This window comes from Desmodus rotundus, chromosome 1, assembly GCF_022682495.2.
Source record: "Desmodus rotundus isolate HL8 chromosome 1, HLdesRot8A.1, whole genome shotgun sequence".
In the NCBI taxonomy this organism is placed as follows: domain Eukaryota; kingdom Metazoa; phylum Chordata; class Mammalia; order Chiroptera; family Phyllostomidae; genus Desmodus; species Desmodus rotundus.
The window spans coordinates 45,791,442-45,809,501 of NC_071387.1; the positions used below are offsets into that span (position 1 = coordinate 45,791,442).

At 35.8% G+C, this 18,060-nt stretch overlaps 1 protein-coding gene across 1 annotated transcript in view; it reads right to left on the bottom strand.

Annotated features, from left to right (window-relative positions):
- The window catches only part of TMC1 (transmembrane channel like 1), a 134,477-nt gene that overhangs the window by 102,636 nt on the left and 13,781 nt on the right, over nt 1–18,060 (bottom strand). The window lies entirely within an intron of this gene.

Sequence of the window (18,060 nt, forward strand, 5' to 3'; positions counted from 1 at the left end):
TACGGGTTTAGTCAGCCACAGATAAAGCTCTGCAACTTGGCATGGTAAAAATTACAGCAGCCTATTTCTTTAAAAACAAGTCTAGTAACTTGCTTATAAAATGCTAATTTTGTCATACTTTTATTTAAAGTGGATGGCATAAGTCAAAAAAAATCAAAGAGGACAATGTTGCTGTGCACACAGGAAACAGCCTCTGGTTTCCGCTCACACACTGTCAAAGGTTATTATTCATAGCTTGACAGGCATATTGAAAAGACAACACATGCCAAGAGTTGAAATTCCATTCACAAAGAAGATTATTGTAAAAGCACTTTTTGCATTTAAAAGGCATCTGCATAAAAATTTTTAGAAAGTGCAAAAATGTTATCACTCAACATCAGCCATGCAATGTGAAAATAAGTGTTCTTTTGTTGAGAATGGACATATGCTTTTTGTCACTGGCTGTAGCTGGATCTGCACAAAGATCTTTATGTCACCACTGAGGGTTCACAATAGTAAAGGCAGACACTTCTAAGAAGATATTCTATATTCAACAATAGATCATGGTCTTTTATTTGCAATTAATGCCACCTCCAAGCTTCTTCACTGAAAGAAGAATTCCCTAGGAATGCATATAATTAGCCTTGGGGCAGTGTCTGGTCAGTGTGCATAGTACAGAAACAGCTAAGGACAAATAGCAAAGACTGACACACAGCCTATTCTGCAACATGCCAAAGCAAAAATTCACAGAAAGTATTATAGTGGTTTGTGGTGACCAACCCACTAGACATGATCAAATAAAGTTAGTTAAATTAAATAGAAAAAAATACTAAATGAACAAAAATGTAAGAAAATCTTTAGGAAAAAATCATATATTAAATAAAAGCAGCAGAATGAAATATCCCAAGCCAAAGAGATAAGCATCAAATCAATTTCCTCTGGTAACAGGGGAGAGAAAAAAACAGGGCTGAAATCATAGATCATCTTTTCAGGTACAAGATGGATAGTCTTAAATGACCATTAAATGAAACCTAGAAATCCATAAGATGAGACATCCTGGTGGCCGCAAGTAAAGAACTAAAAAAGGTCTATGGTTTCTAAGTGATGTAATGACAGTAATGCAGAAATAGCCCCTTCCTTCCTCTGAGTGACTTTCCTGCAGTGATTCTCATCTGCACATGATTATCTGCATATTCTCATTAATTGTCCTCATTACTCAATAGCGTTCCTTCATCTAGAAGTTGAGTCAGGACCTGTAAAGAGTCATTTGTATAGTTATTGTGATCACAGTTGGTTTGCTCTTGATTCAAAGGGTCGGCAAAGGCATCATCAACATCAAGAACTAAACTGCAGCACTATGACCAAGAGACTAAGACTCAGTTATGAGGCTCAGACCAAACTTGATTTTAGTGGACTATTATTTGGACTGAAAAGCAACTGTAATGCTGGTCTGTATCTCCTGCAACTCAAAGTGGTGCTAAAAAACTGAGTTAAGAAAGCCCTCCAAGACAAAGGGCCTGTGAAAAAGAAATTCAGAACACTTACATGAGAGCTGCAGGCTGTCTTTCCCTTCTCAGACAACTTTGGGCATGGCCTCTTGCCATCCCTTCTCTCAGCGATCCTAGTAGTTTATTTCCAATCATATGACCCCCTCATGCTTTGGCTGCTTCCCAAAGCCTATTGATTATGTACTTTAAAAATAACCTCTCTCCTGGGGAGTGATTTGGAGGACAGTGAATAAGAGAAGGGAGAGATCCTGTCAAAATTTTGGAGGCAGCAAGCAAAACTACATTGAAGTAAGCTTATTTAAGTCAGGAATATGCAATAGGAGCAGATGAACTCCTAGGCAACCCAGATCCTCATTTCATGCAAAGAAACCCAGTAATTTTAAAAAAAAACAACAGTAAAAGGAAACAATAGCAAAATGTTGCAGGGGCACATTTCAGAGGCATTGGAATCATTCAAAAAAGTGAATGTTGTTCCAGGTTTTCTTTTTTAAATCTATAGCACCAGAAGTTGGTTATGGTTCTTGAAGATCAGAGTAGTCAAGTGGCTGGAAAAGTTAAATGATTATTCCTGTTTCCCCGACCCACATTTAACTCTTGACAGGATGTTTGTAGCACCAGGTTATTACTTTAGAAACTGGAAATTTATTTATTCCATTAGCATTTATTGTATCCTCACGAGAGACTACAGAGCAAAATGCTCTGGGATGGGAGTTTGTAGACTGTAGAAGAAAATACAACTGCCATTAGGGAATCTTGTTACTTTATAGAAGTGAGTTCTATGAGTTATGAGTATCATATTTATCTTACTTGCATTATAGCAAGAACATATTAGTTATGCTTATTAGGCTTTGTGGGTGTGTTTCTCAGGGTTCCTTCTGTGTATGCGAAAATGTTAACATCAGCCCCTTCCATATGAATGGGGCACCTTTTACCTCAGATTAAATTACCCTGAGAGGTATATTATTCTATGCCATAACAAGGACATTTCCAAATCTTAGCCAGAAAACCCTTATCATCCATATGGGGTGTGATGTGGGATGTGAGAAGAAAAGAAGAATCAAGGACAACCCAAGGATTTTGGCCTGGGCAACCAGAAGGATAGAGTTACAAGAAAAAAGGGATGGTAAGGCTGTAGGGAGAATAATATAAGTGGAAAGATTGGGTTGAAGATCAGTTTAATTTGACATGTTGGCTTTGAGATGCCTATTAGACATCCAAGCGTAAGTTGAGTGGACAGTAAATAGTTGAGTCTGGAGTTCAGAATAAAAGTCTGGGCTGTAAATATAAATTTGGGAATTATTAACATTTTGATGACATTTAAAGCCATAAGACCAGGTAAGATCTCCAGGAAAAAGAATGTAAACAAAACAGAAAAGAGATCTCCAACGTTGAGAGGACAAGAAGAAGAACCAACCAAAAACACTGAAAATAACAATCAGTGGAGTAAGAGGAACACTGGAGGCTGTGGAAGGCAAGTGATGTGCATCAAAAAGATGTCTTAGACTTCTAAGTCAAGGATTATGAGAAGTAGACGGGAATAGACGATTGGATTTTGTACGGGGGTCAATGATGACTTTAACAAGCACAGACTTAGTGAAATGGTATAAACAACAGCCTGAATTTGAGTGGCTTTAAGAGAGAAAGGGCAGTGATGAATAGGAGTCCTGTAGTTACACTACCTAGAATGTTGGGAAAGATCCAATGAAAATGAGAAATTGAAAATGTAGGTTATTAAATGAACCCTCGATAATGTTACTCAACCAACACAAACTATAAATTCTTTTATTTTGTCGATGTAATTTTTGGTATTTGACTGAGACTTTGATAAGAGACTGGGCAACTCACTAATATACCGCTAGCTTATATATAGTGTCCACTGTGTAGCAGTTCAAAAGTATGGGACTAATGGATGGAAAAGGGAGAAGGAAAGAGAGAAAAAAGATGGGAAAATGCAAGAAGAGAAAGGAAAGAATATAGCAAAGAAAGGAAAGTAAAAGAGCAAAAAGGGGGTGAGAATTGAAGTAACTGATAGGAAAAAATACAAATGTAAAGCTAAATATAAAGTACAAGGTTGCATAATGACTTTGCTACATATTATTTACTTGTATATGTATGCTTATGTAAATAAATATTAAAAACATAAAATATTATGAATTCTAAATTTATATATTAAATAGTATTGCATATTTCAGAAATACCTCAAGTTTAAAACTAGGTCATCTTCAGCTATTTCTTCTATCAATGATTTCTTTAACAATTTAAAGTTTAAGGAGTTAGAAAATGTGAACAAAATCCAAGTGCCTTTTTCTTAAGATAGTATTCCAAAGTAAAATTTGCCTCGTTCTTTAAGAAAGGAGAGCTATAAGGCCCTTAACAAAAATGTGAAACCTCTCCCTTCAAGAAAGAAAAAGAGAGAGGAGACAGACTAATAAAACTATGAAAAAGAAGCTATCGTTTAAAAAAAAAAATCTCTTTTAAATATAGCACCCTTATGAATAGACAGAGTATGACTTTTACGCTCTGAAAATTCTAGGTCTGGTGCCATAGTTTTGATTGTGGCAATGATAATGATGCCAGTGATGCAGATCATGATATGGAGAAAATATACATATATGGATATATATGGATTGATGGATTTATGAGCTATATAAGCTATAGTCAAGAAGAGTATTTAAATATTCTGCTTTTCTAAAACCAAAAGGAAAGTAAACCAATTCAAATTTTAAAAGGAATGAATAAATTTAGCCACAAAAAATTTTCCAACAATAAACCACTTGGATGCTAGATAGAAACACTAAACTACATTTAGGTAGCATCTCCCCTGAAAGAATACTTAAGCATTCCGCTTTCATTAATGTATGGTAACATTATTATTGGTGGGTATGAAGTAGGGAACCAAAGCCACTCTCTGCAAATTTAATAAAAATGATAGGGTGTGATATTTTTCTTCCTCAAGTATGACACATAACAAGACATTAAACTGGATTCAGTTCAACTCAGCAGCTCCCTTTAGTTTTGCTATATGGGGTCTAAAAAAATAATAATACTTTCCCTCCTACCTTCTAAATTCTTCTAGCTTGGCTAATAATCAAATTAACAGAGACAAATAAACCAGAAGAAGATCAAATTGTAATAGTGCACAATGGGGAATCCACATAAACATGAAAATTCCAAAGACAGTGAGGCAACATTAGGTATTAGGAATATTTGGACAAAAGATAAAAGGGGGAAGCGAGGTCTTAGATTTCAGAAGTGAGAATCGGTGATTTGCATGTAGCTGAGGAAGAGCAGAACACACATGGCAGGCAAATTCTTGCCAGGCACCTCGGAAACGATGGGACACAGCTGGTCTCTGGCTTATAGGCCTCTGCCTGAAGCCCTCCTATCTACCACATTTCATTCAAATTAGGCTAAGGCCTCAAAATTCCTTCCTGAAGTGGGTTTTCCTCTGATTCTCTGGGGAGGCGGGGAAGAGGAGGGTCAAGTGTTCTTTCTGGGTCTTTTATTTCTTAATAAATAGCTTAAAGCCAACATCTGAAAAGGCAGCTTCAGTGAGGCCACACTTTGATCCCCTTCGGCTACTTTTGGTAAGGACAAGAAGATGCCCATGATATTTGTTTATAATAATCCATTTATTATAATCCATCCTTCAAAGGACGGAATTCAGTGTAATATTTTAGAGGCCTTGAGTAAGAAGACACTATTTAGTTCTTATATCAATCAATTACCTTAATAAACCTATAAACTACAGGACATTTAAAAAATCCTCAGGAGTGGAAAACACAGAACAAGATCATGACCCTTTAATATCACCAGGGTATCCAGGGGAAAAGGTTTGATTGGACAGACCTAAGCTGATAGTCTTTCCAGATGTGCAAACGTTGTCCTTAAGACCATTGACAAAACAAACCATGGGGCACATACATTCAAAAACACTGCAATACAATAATAAATGTCAAAAGATTGGTCAAATTTTCAAATAACAATACACCTTGGAGATACTAAATGGCTCTTTTAAATTGCTGTGGCAATAAAACTACAAGAAAAGAATGATAATTTTGACTTTTGGTAAGACTCGCCCACCCCAAAGAGGGGAGCAGACAAGAAATACAACCGCTGGAGTAGCTGTCATTCTATAGTGTTTTTCCTTATAGGTTAATTTATTTTTTGAAGTTCTGACCCCTGAAGAAGTAGAGAATAAATAGCTGCTGATGCCTGCTTTATCAAAAACACAGTATAAAGTACTGTAGCTGCCAAATGGAACAGGATGAATTCTGTAGAGAAACACACTTTCCTACAAGGTCCCAGACAGAGAATGGTTAACCCTGAAAAGAACAGAGAGAGAGAGAGAAAAAATCCACTCAAAATAGAATACCCCCCTCTATCCTTTTACAACAAAAAACAAATCATTTTTACATGCATAAAAAGAAAGAAAAGGGGATGCACACCAAGTTTTTTTTGCACTTTTTCCCTCCTGTTTTATATTGTACATAAAATTAAAATTAAACACAGGCTGAGTGAAGTGGATAGCTGGTATATTTCCAAATTCTACCACCCTTGAGTTGGAAGAGTATAAAATGCTGAAGTGTAGTTCTTCAAATAGTGAATTATATACTGGAATACTTGTGAGAAACTGCAATTAGATATTTTATGACACCATTGGTCTACAGAAAGAATAAAAAGAGCTTTTATTCTATGTGGTTAGGAGGGTTGGTTTTTTAAAAACTATACATATTTAATAAATAAATAGCTATTTACAAAGGCATTTAGAGCTCTCTGTGGTCACAAAGAAGTAGTGGTGAGTCTTGCTTTTTCTTTGCATGTAGATTATTTGGGGGAGGGGACATTTCTTATTTAACCATGCTGTCATAACGTACATTCAGGGTGTGTGCTCTGGCATTGCAGTTACCACCGTAAAGGGCACCCACTGTAAATAAGTGTGCAGAAATGAAAATACATTCGCTCGTGTGAGTGTTCGTGGTTAGAATCTTTTATAGTAATAGGATACCAAAATAACAACCAGATGAAAATAACGTGTTATAAAACCTTGGCGGCTATGCTTATATCCTTGAGTTACTTAGAACAAAAAGGGATTTTTCTGTCCCCCAACACATTTCTGCAATATTCCAAGTCATGAAGGATGGTTGTCAGGATTTACAGTTAAACAAACAAAATGAAACAAAGAAACGCTAAAGAATTATGAAATGACTGAAAGAAGACAATTGTTCCTAGAGCACAAAGGAGCAGGAGGCAAGGCCGGCTGAACTCTGTACAGTCTTCACCCTCCTTCTTTACACCACTTTTGTTCCCATAGAAGATGCTAATTACTGCTCATTAACATACATTAGCAAATGTTAATGAGTGTCTTCTAAAGAACAAAAGGCAGTGAGGGCATAGCAGTGTCTGGAAGAAGACAGAATGGTGAGAAAAAGACTGCAACCGAAGACGGAGACAGAGAAAATGAGAGTGGTTTAGGACTTCAGTTTGCAGTTTCCTGAGATGTGGGAGACCTGTCTCCCTGACGAAATGGTAATGGCACCAAGAAGGATCAAATAATTTAGTTCATTTTTTCTAGATAAAAAGACAAAGCAGTCATTAACTTAAAAAAAACATTTTTTTTTTCGGCTCTTTAGCTGTTTGGGGAAAATTACACTTGTAGGATTTGCTACTGAACTAGGAATATCAGTTAACATTGTCATCAGTTAATGAAAAAGAGCTCTGAATTCTAAGTGTCCTCATGAATTGGTAATCACTGTGATCCCCCATCAACGCATTTCAGTTTTCCCCCCACAGACTCAATCTATCTTACTCAATAAGACTAAGCCTGTAATTTGAATATGGTCTGTAATTTTATCAAAATAGTTCATATAGAATGAGGAGTTAATTTCTATCCTAAGGGCTGGTTAACATTTGAGTACTCTAGCTAGTAATCCACAACATTAGAATGGATATTTAAATCTGAGAGACTAGTCACAAGCACTTCAGCCCTCTCTGAAATCAACAGCAGATGGTTTCTTAATTGGAGTAATGCTCATTAGAAGAAAATTTTGTGAAATTAAGTGTGATTAAAGTATGTGGATTGGCTAGACACATCATGTCTGCACCCTGTCCTGGCTTTTGCAGGGTCAGAGAATACACTAGGCTCAATAATCATCTCCTTCTGGAAGGGTAGGCCCAACCATCCTAAATAGTCTTTTGTTTTGGCCCTAAATGAAATATCTTCTTATCTGACAAAACCCATATAAAGTTGGCACTATTATTCCCATTTTCAGTTAAGGAATCAGAGGACTAGAGGACTAGAAGTGGGTAAACAGCCTCAACTAGCAGAGCTAGTAATATATAGAGCTGAGGTTTTGCTGGAAGTCATCCCAAATCCATCACCAAGCCCTGTGGATTTTACATCCTTGAATTTGTCTGTTTCTCTCAGACACCACTGTCAACATCACAAAAAAGCTAACATTGCCTAGTTCCAGGGATACTGAATTAGCCCCTCCTGTCCCATCCAATCAGTCCACTGGACACAATTATGGATGTAATTTTACATTTACTTATTATATTGTGTTTGTTTGTTTGTTCGTTTGTTTAGCAATATGTTAGCTACAAATTTTCAAGGCTGGATCTTATTGCCTCTTTATAACAGCCAACAGGATATATCTTATCCTCTCATTTTTAGATGACTTAATAAAAAATAAAAATAAGATGAAAAACACAGTAAATTCTGATATTCTCAAGGAAATGTGAGTTAGATTCCATGTATGAGTGAGATTATATGGCATTTTGACTTGAGTGCTCTGAGTTTTGATAAACGTATATAGTCCTGTAACCACAAAGACAATCGAGATGCAGAATAGCACCATCCAAGAGAAAGCTAATGAGAGTTACATTTGTAATTAAAAATGTTCCAGTATAGACACAATTTTAAAAACAAATAGGTGAAGTTAACTTTAATAGCATATTTTATTTAATTCATTATATCCAATATAGTATTATTTTAATATGGAATGGAATGATTAGATGGTTTTTCATTCTTTGTACTAAGTCTTTGAGAGTCAGTGTATATTTTATATTTACAGTATATCTTAATTGAGATATTAAATTTTTATATAAACTACTTGAACTGTTTCATCAAATTTACAATTATAAAAGTAGATACACATACTCAAGTTAACTTAAAAATTTTCCAAAACTGAATCAATTATCAGTTTTTAAGTTTAAGTTTTGACTAATTAAAATGGAATAAGATTAAAACTTCAGAAAAATCACCAAAATCACCATTCATTGTAGAATATCAGAAGACTTCATTTGTATTTTTTCTAAAATATTATACGTTGCATTTTGTACAAGTAACGAATGCTTTGGTTTCGGTAAAGCCAGAAGTGCAATAAGGAACCAAAGGAGGTAGATGGGATAGTGAGAGGGGGAGAGAGAAAGGGAGACCCAGGCGAATCTTCTGGAGTCAGAAAGTAGAGGTCTAGAAAGAAAGAAGGTCTTCAGGGCGAAGGAGAAGGCAGGTAACTACATTTGCCATTTTCTACTGATCATGATAGGGGCTTAAACACACGGTGGAAAACCAAGCCCTTTTTCTCCATTAGAAAATCATTTTAAATTTAAGACAAAATGGGAGGTATGAACTGACATAAGTATTATTCTAAACATCATGGGCAAAATGAGAACCTTTTGGGTCATATACGGTGGGAACTTGAAAATGGAAGAACATTATTTGAAATGTGGATTTTAGAGAAAACAAAAGCAATAAACTAGCAGATGACATGATACTTTATATAGAAAACCCTAAAGATTCCACCGAAAAGCCACTAGAACCAATCAATAAATTCAGTAAATTAGCAGCATATAAATAAATACCCAGAAATCAGTTGCATTTTTATATACCAGTAATGAACTATCACAGAGGAATACTAAGGAAACAATCCCATTCACAATTGCATTAAAAAATAAAATAAAACACCTAGGAATAAATTTAACCAAGGATATAAAACACTCGGAATATTATAAGACACTAAAGAAAAAATTGAAGAAGATACAAATAAGTGGAAGCATATACTGTGTTCATGAATGGAAAGAATTAACATCGTTAAAATGTTCATACTACCTAAAGCAATCTAGAGATTAACATAATTCCTATCAAGATACCAATGGCATATTTCACAAAACTAGAACAAATATTCCCAAAATGTATATGGAACCACAAAAGGCCCCGCATAGCTACAGCAATTTGAGAAAGAACAAAGTTGGAGGAATCACATTACCTGATATAAACTTATACTACAAGGCTGTAATAGTTGAAACAGCATAAAAACAGAAATATAGATCAATGGAACAGAATAGAAAGCACAGAAATACACCTATGCCTTTATGGTCAATTACTATTTGACAAAGGAGGCAAGAACATACAATGGGGTAAAGATGGTCTATTCAATAAATAGTGTTAAGTACATTGGATAGATATGTGCAAAAAAATGAAACTAGAAAACATTCTTACACCATACACTCAAAGAATAAATTCAAAATGGATTAAAAACTTAAATATTATACACAGAACCATACAAATCCTAGAAGAGAACATAAACAGTAAAATCTTGAAAATTTCTCATAACAATATTTTTTCCAATATATCTCCTTGGGCAAGGGAAACTAAAGAAAAAAAAATGGGAATCCATCACACTAAAAAGTTTTTCACAGCAAAGGAAAATATCAACAAAATGGAAAGACAATCCACTGAATGGAAAAACATATTCACCAATGATACATCTGGTAAGGGGTTAATATCGAAAATTTATAAAGAACTTGTACAACTCAACACCAGAAAACAAAACAATCCAATTAAAAAATTGGCAAAGTACATGAATAGACACTGCTCCAAAGAGGACATACAGATGGCCAATAGACACATGAAAAGATGCTCAGCATCACTAATCATCAGAGAACTGCAAATTAACAGTGAGCTATCACCTCATACCTGTCAGAATAACTATCAGCAATATATCAAAAAACAAGTGTTGATGAGGATGTGGAGAAAAGGGAACCCTCATGCACTGTTGGTGGGAATGCAGATCCCCTTTGTATTCACTGTGCAAGCACTATGGGGCCACTGTGGCAGGCATTATGATGTTACCTAAGAAAATTAAAAGTGGAGTTGCCTTGTGACCCAGTGATTGCACTTCTGGGAATACGTCTGAAGAAACCCAAAGCACTAATTCTGAAGAATACATGCACCTCAGTGTTCATTACCGCCTTATTTACAATAGCCAAGATTTTGAAGCAGCACAATTGCCCATCAGAAGATGAGTGGATAAAAAACTGTGGTACATTTATACAGTGGAATACTACTCAGATATAAAAAAGGAAGGAAATCTTACCTTTTGCAACAGCATAGATTAATATGGAGAGTATTATGCTAAGTCAGAGAAAGACAAGTACCATAAATTTCACTTATATGTTGAATCTAATGAACAAAATAAACTGACAAACAAAATAGAAACAGATGCATAGATAGAGAACAGACTGACAGCTGTCAGAGGCGAGGGGGTTGTGGGCCTGGGTGAAAAAAGTAAAGGGATTAAGCCAAAAACAAAAACAAAAACAAAAACCCTCATAGACACAGGCATCAGTAGGGTAATTATCACAGGGAAAGGAGGTAGGGGGAGATAGAAGAGGGTGATGGGGGCATAAATGGTGATGGAAGGAGACTTGACTTGGGATGGTGAACACACAGTACCATATATAGATGATGTGTTATAGAATTGTATACCTGAAACTACGTAATTTTATTAACCAATGTCACCCCAATAAAAAAAACAATTAAAAAGACAAAAAATAAAAAATTAGGTAATTATAGATTTTTTAGATGGTTGAGTGTTGGGAGTTTACAAATATATCAGTAATTTTTTGTGTTCCAACACATAAGTATGTATACGCATAAGTATTTTGGTGCCATTGTCTCTATTATTTTTCTGGTTTCTATTATTTCAGTTCTAGTCTGTATTACTTATTTTCTTCTGCTGATTTGGGGTTTTATTTCTTCTTCTTCTTCTTCTTCTTCTTCTTCTTCTTCTTCTTCTTCTTCTTCTTCTTCTTCTTCTTCTTCAGTTTCTTAAGGTAGAAACTGAGACTACTGATTTTAATTTTTTTTCTAATGTAGGTTTATAACACTATAAATTTTCTTCTACATACTGTTTTAGCTACATCTCAAAATTTTGGAAGTTCTTTGTTTATCTTAATTCAGTTCAAAACAATTGCTAATCTCTTACTTGGCCCATGAGTCATTTAGAAGTGTGGTATTTAGTTTCCAAAAGTTTGGGGATTTTCTTATCTTTCGTTTTTGATTTCTAATTTAGTTCCATTATAGTTAGAGAAAGTATTTTGCATAATTTCAGTCATTTTAAATTTACTGAGGTTTCTTTTATGTCCTAGAATATGGTATCTTTTTTAAATGTTTTTGAAGAATATATGTATTCTTGTGTTTTTGGTGAAGTCATATAAAGGCCAATTATTTTGAGATGGTTGATGGTGTTGCTTTTCTCTATACATGTTGATTTTATTTTTGCTTGTTCTATCAATTATTGCAAAAAATTTATATCAATTGTTGTGATAGTGGATTTGTCTCTATTTCCTTGCAGTTCTATCAATATTTGCTTTATGCATTTTGAAGTTATATTGTTAGGTATAAAAATGTCTAAATTTGTTATTTCCTCTTAAAAAATTTACTCCTATCATTAAGAAATGACATTATTCTTGGTAATATTCTTTGCTCTGAAATCAAACTTATGCATATTAATCTGGCTACTTCAGCTTTCTCTCTTTAGGTTAGTTTAACATAGTATGTCTTTTTCTGTCTTTTTCCCTTAACCTCTTTGTATCTTTATACTGAAATTGGGTTTCTTACAGAGCACATGTAGTTGGATCTTGAGCTTTTTATCCAATCTGACAATTTCTAATTTTTAATCTGGGTATTTAGACCATTTACATTTAATATTTACATAGTTGGATTAAAATCTAGTCTCTTGTTAGTTAATTTTTTGTCCTATCTCTTCTTTGTTCCTGCTTTCCTCTTTTTCAGCCTTCTTTTGAATGAATTGACTTTTCTAATAGTCCTATTTTATCACTTTTTATGCTTTATCATCTGTAACCCTTTCTGTACTATATCAAGTGGTTGTTGGTTTAGTAGAAAGTGGTATTTAACTAGTCATAATCTACCTTCAAGTGAATTATGCCATTTCGTGTATAGTATAAAACCTTACCACAGTATTTTTCCATTTCTTCTCTTCTAAACCTTTCGCTCCTGTTGATATACATGTTTTCAGTCACATGGGGAAAAAAACATGAGTCAAGAGCCATGGCTGCTCCTCATCCCTTTATTATTTGGTTTCTCACCTGACCACTTCCAGAAATTACTAATCTTAAGGGAATGATTATATCAATTAACTCTGAATCCAATAAATAGAAATGATGTTTATAAATATTTTAATGACAGGCAGACATGTTTATGATACATACCATCCAAAAAGTTTATAAAAATTCTATGTTATAAGATATGTCTAAAATAAAAGCCTTAAGCAAATGAAGAGGGGGCTAGACTGAGATGAAATGTGCCAAAATGTTAACAGTCATATCTCGATGGTGGGATGTTGAGAAGTTATTTTCTTCTTTAGACTTTTTCTACTTTTCCCAAATAATTATAAGTGTATATTGTCATTAAAAAGACAAAGTTGGGTTTTGTTTTTGTTTTAAAGAATGAGATTTAGGAAGACAAAAAGTGAGGAGAAATTTTAAGGAAAAGCTATAGAAAGTCAGAGGTTACTTTTAGCTTTGTCGTCTAGGATCTCACGCAAACTCTTCTTCGCTTACCCTTGCAGTTATAAAACATACCCCCATGTCTCCATAAAGAAGGCCTGAATTATAATACATCATGGAAAAGAAACAGGAATAGAGCAACCAATATTTTGCAAAAAACATTTTATTCTCACAGTGTTAGGAAGAAATAAACTGATAAAATATTAATAGTGCTTTCTTTAATAGTGGCTAAAATGTTCCAGCTTGTAATAGAGCTCAGGAAAATGCTTCTGGAACATTCTGGAAGTTTAAGGAGAAGTGAAGGGAGAGCGTGTTAGTCAATTAACTCTACTTTCTCTTAGTTGCCAAATTAAGAGATCTCAGTTGGTTATTTTATTTTTGGGTCAAGTTCCTGCCATGATCCTGATTTTACAGAGAAGAGAACCATAATAAAATGTTGTTCAGATAATTTATCCATTAACTCATTAGATCAACAAGAATAGATTTAGTGTCTACGGAGACAAACAAAACAGTAAAAAAGACTGTATAGCTTGGTTGAAGGAGCATTGTCTCATGCTTAGAATCAAATGCATGTGAGTTTAAATCCTAGCTCTGACAGGCACCTTTTTAACCTCTCTGAACATCAGCGCTGATTTCAGCAAACCATGGAAACAAATAATCTCATAGGAATATTGTGATAATTACATCAGTAAAATATGTGTGGCAGTGTCCGGTACATAGGAGACGGTCAGACCTATATTGATCTAATGAAACCTGGGGAGCCGTAAGGCAAACAAGATACTTCCTTTTCACCCCAAAAGGCCCCAGTCTTGCTAGAAGACAAACTAGGCACACATAGAACATTTGTATGTAAGGAGACATATACTTAATTACCCTGATATTTAGTGTCCGGAATAGGAAGTGAGAGAACGGAGATATTCCAGAATTGAAATGATCAGAGTAAGCTGCATGACAGAGGCAGACTTAAACTGAGTCTCTGGGTATCAGGATCTTGGAACTTGTCACTTTCATCCTAACAGAAATAAAGCTGAACAAACTGAAAATCAACAGTTCTTCTTAGATCTGTCAGAGGATTGAGGTCACAGGGCAAACTGCAGCCTCCAAAACTGGAGAGACAGGCAAGAAGATACAGAGGATCACAACTTATTGGAGTTGAAACCTCTGTGAACTGTCACTGGGTAGAAAAACCTAACCTGTAATTGACAAGTTGCTGGAGGCTCCTGTGAAAAACTCTGAGAATTAAACTGAATCTCTAAAAACAGAGTAAAATTGGTAGAGAGGAAGGACAACTCCATTGGGGAAGATGGGGGTGGGGTGGAATTTATAACAATAGATATTGTTACATGACCAGATTACTCATATACAATTTAAAAACTGCAAGGATTAAAAATATCCAGGGTCCACAGAGAAAAGCCAGTGATGGTTGTGCTACCAAGTGAATAAATCCATTTAAATGTGGTAAATTGTATACAGGTATTTGTCTTCAGTACTTCCCAAGATCCAACTACACACGGTAGTAAAGGAATTTTTAAAAGTATAAACCCACAAAACAAAGGGAAAGAAGGAGCATCAGCAGATGAGAGCTGGGTTCAAGACTGCAAAAATGAGGAAACAAAAAAGATGTTTCTCCTTTATGTAGGCAAAGGAATGTAGTACACGTGCGTGTTTACAGGGAATGTAGTGGCAACTAAGGGGAAGGAAGTGACTTATCCTGTAGAACCAGGGATCAGATCTTAAGAGGCCTGAGACAGAGGGCAGGGGTGGAAAAGGGTAGAAAACTGCTCTAACCTGAAAGTCAGTGCTACGTTTCTTTTGTCACTCCGACTGCACTGAGGATGCAAAAGCAGACAGATGGAAAAAATGAAAAACTACCAGTTACCATTAGTTTTCCTACCCTGCTACCTAGTTATTTATTAACGGACCCACTGTTTATTTTTCCCACAAGCAAGTAAGCTCCAGGAAGGCAGGGGATTTGTTGATCTTCTTCAACTCTTTATCTTTAGTGCCTGGCAAATTGTAAGAAATTAGTACATATCTATGGCATGAATGAGGGAATGAATAAATGATCACATGAACGAATAAACCAATCCATCAATGAACAATAAGGATATTGCCAATACCTTCCAGTCCCATGCTTATTACATTTCCCTGAGCCTTCGGATTACTGTAGAAAACTTTTCCAAGAGGAAGGAAGATCATGAGCAAAGTCACAAGGAAGAAGGCTCAGGCCACGGAAGGAACAGAGACCTGCCGGAGAGATTAGGACTGCTCCTTCAGGGCTCTTCCCTACTTTCCTTAGAGAAGATGCTGTATTTTCCTTAACTGCTTCTCTCACACCCCTCCCTGCCAAAGCACTTTTAAATGGAGCTAGTACACATCTTTCTTCTTGAAATGTCTGATATTTTAATTTGCCATCTTCTCACTACAGCATTCACGCAGTCTGGCAGCTCTGCCCATCACATAACCCAAGCCTCCTCCATTCAGAGATACGACTACAAGGGATTGAGAAGGAACCACAGCAGAAAACTGAATGCCACTCACAAGTCATTCTTCTTCATAGGGAAAGCAAATGCCACTCACTCCTAAATGGGAAAATTTTCCCTCCTACCAGTTGATGCTGATAGTTCACAGGCATGAAATGCCCTCACCAACATCTAGACATGCACCAGGGGAAATTCACTGGGGAACAAAAAGCTAGAAAGCAAACTACTGAAGACTTGCTAGATTGATCCCCAAATCTGTAAACTAAGGTTGCATCATGGTACCAGATGAAATATTCAGGTCTCCTGACCCACTGCCTGAGTCACCAGTTGCCAGACTTGTGGATTCCGAAGAGAAGTTTGCGGTGGTTTATTTCAGTCTGCAGATGCTTCTACCCATCTCACTCCAGGTTATTTGAATGCAGTGTTAAAGCACCCTGGCTGTGATATTCTGCGCTTGAAATATCCTTGCACCACTTTCTATAGCAACCTATCTAAATAAGTAACAAAATCTAAAAATATACTTACTTCCTTAAGTTCTGCCTTTGATCCCATATAACCTACCAGGGAAGCAGTACTGGGACCAACCTTCTTTTCCAATACCCCCTGAAAGCAGCAATTAAGGAAAAGGACACAAGAACTAGAATTACCTTTTCTTATATCCATCAAAAAGCAGGTCTTGGGAGGTGTCACTCCATTTATTTTCCATATACCTGTTTAGACAGTCCACCATTCCTTCGATATGTTTACTAAATCTTAACCCTTCTTGTAGGGGTACATGGTATTAAGTTAGCCATGCCCCTGCTTTCCCAGATCTTCTAGTATAATCAGTGATAAAATGATACATCCTGAAATTTCCAGAAAAGTCCTAATTACAAATATTTTGCTAGCTATTATACTTCATTGCAAAATTTTTATTTAAAAAGCAACAAATTGTTGAATATATGGTTTATTAAGTGAATACACTTTCCTCTCATATCATTAAAACAAAAAATCTTTAAGTGCTATTAAACATCAAAACATAAAAGATGAGGTCAGACTTGCTTTAACAAAGGTTTGCTAAAGAGACAGAATGGCTCCCAAAGACAAATAAGTAGCCAAAACAGCAGGACTGACACACTTGAAGAACAAAGGCGTCAAAAGAGAAGTGTTCAGAAAAGGAGGCGCAGAGAACGGGAAGCCCAAAAAGTCATGTTAGTGCTTAGTAAACATCATCCAGTTAAAGAGCTCCAGATTCTGGAGAAGACAAGTTATTCCCATACTTTCTTCCTGTTGGCAAACCTGGACAGCTCCATCAGACCTGGCTGAAATGTCCTTCAGGTCTATTAGCCTATTTTGGCTCTGATTACAGGCTCTGCCGACAATGCTTGCATTACAGCCTGGTTCCCCGTGTAGACTTTCTCTGGGGCAGTAATGCTCACCGATGGTTTGTGTCTGCTGCCCATCGGACACAAACCATTGGTGAGCTTAGCAACCAGCCAGTTAATCACAAGCTCAGCTCATCTTTGACTTCCCCATTTTGGTGAATTTGAGAGCAAAAATGTTACAAAATAAAATTTAAATTTATGAAAAATTTTACTTATGTGGAGAAACTCACAAATTGGGGAAAAATAATTTGGCCTAGTGTCTCGATATTTGGTCTGAAACAAAATAGTCACTATCTTTAGTAGGGACATAACTTCTCCACTACAAAGCACTTGAAGAAGAGTGGTATGTAAATGATGCAGAATTAGTGCCACAGCAAGTGTGAAGAGGAAGAAATTAAGTCTTACTGAGGAAATCCAGGAAATCATCAGAGAGAATGTGGCAATCAACTGAGCCTTGAAGGTAGGTGGAGTGATAACAAGCACACACTGAGAGAGACTAAGGCGATCATTTCAATAAAATAGAATATAGAGGTTGGAACATGTACTGGGCATGCAGGGAATGAAGTAGATCAAACAGATTAGATATGAGTTCAAAGTAAGGCCAAAATTCAAATGGCAGAAGACATGACATACCAGTTTAAGGAGTCTAAATGTCACATGGCAGCCATGCAAACCACCTAAGCTTTCTGATGAAGGAAAAGACACAGTGGAATGACACTCTGGGAATTAGGCAAGATCTAAAGTAATATGAACTGAAAACATAAAAGCACACTTTTAACTGCCCATAATTTACATTCCAGTGTAAAAATAATATATTAATATTTTCCACCCAGATACCTGGGTGAAATCAAGCTAAAAATAAAAAGTGGAAGACAGAAAGGTTTAGACTGCTGGATCCTAGATCATGATGGTATT